General features: G+C 43.9%; 1 long non-coding RNA gene across 1 annotated transcript in view; it reads right to left on the bottom strand.

Annotated features, from left to right (window-relative positions):
• Positions 1-3,539: 3,539 nt before the first annotated feature.
• Positions 3,540-6,000, bottom strand: part of LOC144819354 (uncharacterized) — a 187,210-nt gene continuing 184,749 nt past the window's right edge. The window contains exon 4 of the long non-coding RNA XR_013607307.1: positions 3,540-4,037. This is a non-coding gene — a long non-coding RNA (uncharacterized LOC144819354). The remainder of the gene's footprint in view (positions 4,038-6,000) is intronic.

The raw sequence follows: 6,000 nt of genomic DNA, 5'->3' as shown, positions 1-6,000 counted from the left end.
TTTTAATAGAGTTCTCTCTCATGGCGCAAGGGAGACAAGGGCCTGTCAGCCCCAGCCCCGGATCTGTAGAATCACCAAATCAAGGTCGTGGAAGAGGCGCCAGAGGCGGCGGCAAAAGAGGCGCCAAAAGACAGGGATTGATCGATGCCTTCGTGGGAGTTACAACAAGAGGCAAGACGGCCAAAAAATGATGAACGCCAACACAGTGGTAAATCTTTCTAATTTAATTTTATCGTTTGACCAAATTGAAGTTCTTTCATTGGGATTGACATTTTGCCCATCCAGCCGTTTTAACTATGTGGACGGTAGGATTGATTTATTTCACTTTATACGAAAGTTGAAATTAAAGAAATGGTTTTGTAACAGAAAACCCTCTGGAGGGGCAACCTTAAGGGAAGATACAGGAGTTGCCATTGGTGACATTAGCCTTTTAAAAACTATGCATTGTTTGGGCTCTGAAACTGATGACATACCAAGTACCCTAGAATGTTTATCTGATGAAGAACTGAACTATGACCATCCCAGTGGCAGTGGGTTTAAGTCAAAGTCAAGGTTTCTTCCACAAATTCATTGTGACAGCATTGATGTATTTGAAAAGGGTGTGATCACTGAATTTAAAAGGATAAACAAAATGCACAAATCTGATCATGACAATCTAACCAGACAACAGAGGAAGGCCTTGGTTGAACTAAAAAACAATAGAAGTATTGTAATAAAAATGTCTGACAAAGGCGGCAATGTTGTGGTATGGCCAATTGAAATGTACCTCGAGGAGGGTAAAAAACAGCTTGATGATCGCTCAAACTATTCAATTAGTTCAAAAAACCTCTACGAAAAGAATGGCTTGGAGTATCAGAAACAATTGTTGATATGGAAACAAGACAAGCTAATATCTGAAGAGGAATACAAATTTCTTAAATGTGATCACCCGAAACTTGCGGTTCTATACCTTCTACCCAAGTTACACAAAAATGCGACAGTACCCCCAGGGAGACCCATTGTCTCTGCGATTGGTAGCACATATGAAAGTACATCTAAATACATAGATCACTTTTTAAGGCCATATGTGGAACAACTACCATCATATCTCCAGGACACACGAGACTTTTTGAAAATAATTGAACCCATACAGTGGGAGGAGGACATGTGGCTCATGACATTAGATGTCAACAGCCTTTATACATGTATACCCCACAATTTAGGTGTGGAGGCTAACCAACATTTTCTGAAAAGCCGTGATGTCAAGTATTTGATGCATACCAACATGCTTGTGAAAATTATGTATGCCTGTCTTACCAGCAACTACTTCCTGTTTGATCACGTGGTCTATTGCCAGGCCAGGGGGACTGCGATGGGAACCTGCTTTGCCCCCAGCTACGCGGGTCTATACCTGGGCTGGTGGGAGGAGCAGGTGGCGAGTAAGATCACAGCCTTTACCCAGAACGTAGTCCTCTGGGCCAGATATATAGACGATGTGTTTTGTTTGTGGAGAGGCAGTAAGGAAGCTGCAGCGCAATTTGTCACCGAACTGAATCAGAATGACTGCAATTTAACATTTACCAGTACTATTGACAAACAATCTATTGAATTTTTAGATGTACTAGTGTCAGTTGATAACGGGAAGCTTAGTAGCAGGTTATATCGCAAACCGACGGCGGGCAACAGCCTGCTGCATGCGTCGAGTTGCCACCCGAAAAACTTGATCTGCAGTATACCGTTCGGTGAATTATTGCGTGCAAAGAGAAACTGTAGCACAAATTTGGAGTTTAATGAGGAAATGTTGGTAATGAAGGAACGTTTCAGGGAGCGGGGTTATTTATCTAAAGTGGTTGAACAGGCTTGCAACAAAGTGAGAGGCATAGAGAGGAAGGAACTTCTCACCCCAAAACCGACAGGTGACAGTGAAGAAGAACTGATCAGATTCATTACTACATATTCTGACCAGACATGGCAGGTCAGGAAGAGTCTCAACAAATACTGGCATGTACTTCAGCTAGATGACACATTAAAGCAGGTTGTAGGGAAACAACCGATGATCACTTTTAGAAAATGTCCAGCTCTGAAAGACATGCTTTGCAGCAACATGGTAATTGACAGTAAGGAGAATAAAGCAATTAAAGGTTTCTTTACTTGCCAATCGTGTAAAGCCTGCAAGAACAGTGTTAACAGGAAAGAAATCACACTATCTAGCAATGGCAAAATTTTCAGTATTGAAAAACACCTCACATGCAAGTCAGACTTTTGTGTCTATGCATTGCAATGCCCATGTCCTTTGACATATATTGGCAGCACTAAGCACCCTGTGAAAAAACGGGTACTAGAGCATATGAGGGCCATTACACATGAGGACAAGAACTACCCCATTGCAAAACACTTTAAGGATGTTCATGAGAAGAAACTAAGTCTACTGAAATTTTGTGCCCTAGATAGGATCCCGCCATCAGAACGTGGTGGTGATAGATTGAGACAATTAAGACGACTTGAGTCAAAGTTCATAATTAAATATGACACTGTACATCCTTTGGGGTTGAATAAGGATGAGGAGCTATCTGTCCATCTAGCTTGAATAATTTCATATAACTTGAACTCAGTAACTGAATCATGTAGAGTTGTTTTGAACCTGTCTATGTACTTGTTGTTTTTCAAAACAAATCGTGTGTATTTTAAAGTGATTACATATTTTATGTTTGTAGGAGACTCACATGTCGCCACGTTATAAGGATGGGAAACCACTGGCTGCTGAATTAATTGGACTGATTCAAGAGAATGTACCCAACTTTACCTCATATTATTTGGAACTGTGAACCATTAGATTGCCCACTTGGGCGGGACTATGTGCGAACTAATTTACAGTGACTATGTATTTTCATTTAATTTAAATAGCCCACTGGGGCTTGATTGAAATGTGAGACATAAATCACATTTAGAGTGTGATAGCCCACTGGGGCGTTATGGATTAATAGTATTCTGATGCACCGTCATCTAGAATGAATTATCAAGTTCACACTCAGTTCATTAACAGCGTTACATGAAATGTTATGTCGCTTCAATTTTAAGTTCACACTTTAAATACTTGAGTTGTTCTTAAATCACTGTGGTAACTGGGTTACATACTTGTCTGTTCAAACAAACCTATTCAAATATGGCCGCCGTAATGTGGATTAACAAACTTTTGTGAGGACGAGTAGTCCTACCTTTATGTTATGTTATTTTGCTGTTTACTTTAAAACGCGTGAAAGTCAAAAACACTGTTACCCGTGACCAAGGTGCGGCTGCACCGAAACGCGTCGGGTGTTTTCTGGCATCCTGTGTGATTAAATAAACTTCACGCTTTATGGACTTGGGCTCGAGCTGACTTCTTTCCTAACCGACTGAGCAGCAGTGAAATTAATAGGGGGTCGCCTCCCCGCTCGAGCTCGCCGCCGCAAGCAGGCTGGGGGACTGGCGAACTTTGTTGACATATATATATATATATATATCACCATCCGCCCTCCAAAATTGTGAAAGGAAGGAGCCACACGCAGGGATTTAGCAAGTGAGGTTCTTTTTAATGGAAACTGAGGCAGCTGGGCATAATGCATTTCGGTAGTAAAACCTTCTTCAGACACCCTTCGCTGCCGCTCCTCATGTCCGTAGTGCCCTGTTGCAATGTTCTTGGCTTGATAACAAATCCATTTGTAAACGCCACCCCAGTCATGTGATCATCCGCCGAGTTGCAGCCAATGTCAAAACTCCAACTCCCAGAAGGCTGTGTAACTGGAATGCGTGTTGTGGGAAACCAAAGTCATTTCTTTTCGTTTGTATGGCGTTTACAAATCCGGGCACACTTGATGAGGTGCTTTTTTTGATGCCTGGACCCCCCCCGAGTCCCCGCTAAACGTTCCAACCTTCAAAGCGCCGGACCTCTGGGTTATGAGTTGGCGAGATTGCACCAAACTCACCCGTGTAGTCACGGGCTGCCTTTTGCGCAGTGTCCCTTTGCTTTAGCGCTGAGTAGGTGAGCTGCCTGGATGCCCATACCTGAGCTGACTCCGTATCTGTAAACACAGAAATGTGCCATATTTATATATTTATATATGGCCTTCAAGCACACAAACACCATTTACAAAACAACGGTAGTTCCTACCTCCATTATTCTGGCCTGCACGGCTTCTGCATGCTCCATTAGCCTGTTTTACGTGTGTTTTACGTATGTAAGGTTGCATTCTATTTCCTGTATGTTTGTTGTGTGAGTCAGCATTTTATTTCCTGTATTATTTTAGTTCATTCATGTACTGTTAATCGTTATGCTAGTCGGCTCTTAAATTCCTGTTTCATCTTAGTTCCTTTATTTACTGTTTCATTAGCTAAATGTTAAATGTTGTGCCAGTCAGCTTTTTAATTCCTGTATTAGCTTAGCTCCTCGCGCCTTCCAGATGTTTTTTGCTGCCATTGACAATCCTGCCTCCCGCCACCCAGTGCGCCTCCCTCCCCCAGGACTTACCAAATGGAGGCCGCAGCGTGACCCCATTGAGCAGGTCCTCACACCAGCTCCCCCACCGCCTTGGCCAGGTCTCCCCTGCCTCCACAGCCTGAGCCCGCTCACAAACCCTCTGTCCTCCTCCAGCTCTGCTCCCGTTGAGTGCCAGCTACACAGCTCATCTTCGTCAGCCTCTTTGTGTAAAGTGAGCCTCTGCTCGGATTCTGCCAGTTTCATTAGCCTGTTTTATGTGTGTTGTACGTATGCAAGGCTGTGTTCTATTTCCTGAAAATTCGTTTTGCAAGTCAGCATTTAGGCCCCGATGTAGGTAAAATAGATTTACCGATTTTTAATTACCGAATTTTACCGATTCGGTAATTAAAAATCGGTAAATCTAAGGGGTGGATATGTAGGAACATCCAGATGTTCCTTTTACCGAATCGGTAAATATCTGTATTTACCGATTCGGTAAATACCGACCGGTAATGCCCCATTCATTCCTATGGGCTTTGAAGCCCATAGGAAGGAATGGGGCATTAATGGTCGGTATTTACCGAATCGGTAAATACCGATTTTGACAAGGGTGCAGGGGGTGTCACTTTGACACCCTCTAGCACCCCCAAAAAAGGTTCGGAGTGCCATGTGGCAGGCATACCTGCCCTAAGGGCAGGTCTGCCTGTCATATGACACAGGTGTGCATGCACACATGTGCATGCACACCGGAATCGGTATTTTACCATCAAATATATTTGATGGCAAAATACAGATTCGGTAAGGGTTGTGGGACTCAGAAGAGTCCCACCTAATATCAAAATTACCGAATAGGTATAAATACCGAATCGGTATTTTACAGAATCGGTAAATTTACCGATCGGTAAATTTACCGATTCTGTAAAATATGTGGCCCTACATACCATTTACTAAATACCGGTCGGTAACGGCCGAAAATACCGATTTTCGGCCGTTACCGACCGACCTACATCGGGCCCTTAATTTCCTGTATTCTTTTAGTTCATTCATGTACTGTTAAATGCTGTGCTAGTCAGCTCCTCAATTCCTGTTTTATCTTAGTTCCTTCATTTAATATTTGAGTTGCTGTTAAATTTTGCGCTAGCCAGCTTTTTATTTCCTGTACTAGTTTAGCCCCTCGTGCCTTCCCAATGTTTTTTGCCACCATTGACGATCCCGCCTCCTGCCACCCCTCCTTCCCCAAGACTTACTTAATGGAGACTGCAGTGCGACCGTGCTGCAGGCGGTCCGCTGTCACACCAAAGACAAGCCCATCTGCACCCGTCCGCAGCTGGACCGCTCCATCACCAAGAACCCTGACCCTCCTGCCATTCTTCTCTACGCCACCACCGAACTCCTAGCCTGGCCCCTAGAAGGTGCAACAAGGTCTGGTGCATCACCTCCCCGCGATCCACAGAAGGACCTTTTGCCAGCCACAGCTGCTGTTTCACCTTCAGCTCCGAAACCTTCGCCGCTCACACTGCCGACCCCACAGAACAGCTCCAGCGCATGCTGCTTAACATCCGATCCCT

This window comes from Lissotriton helveticus, chromosome 2_1, assembly GCF_964261635.1.
Source record: "Lissotriton helveticus chromosome 2_1, aLisHel1.1, whole genome shotgun sequence".
Lineage (NCBI taxonomy): Eukaryota > Metazoa > Chordata > Amphibia > Caudata > Salamandridae > Lissotriton > Lissotriton helveticus.
This window is presented reverse-complemented; position numbering and strand designations above follow the sequence as displayed.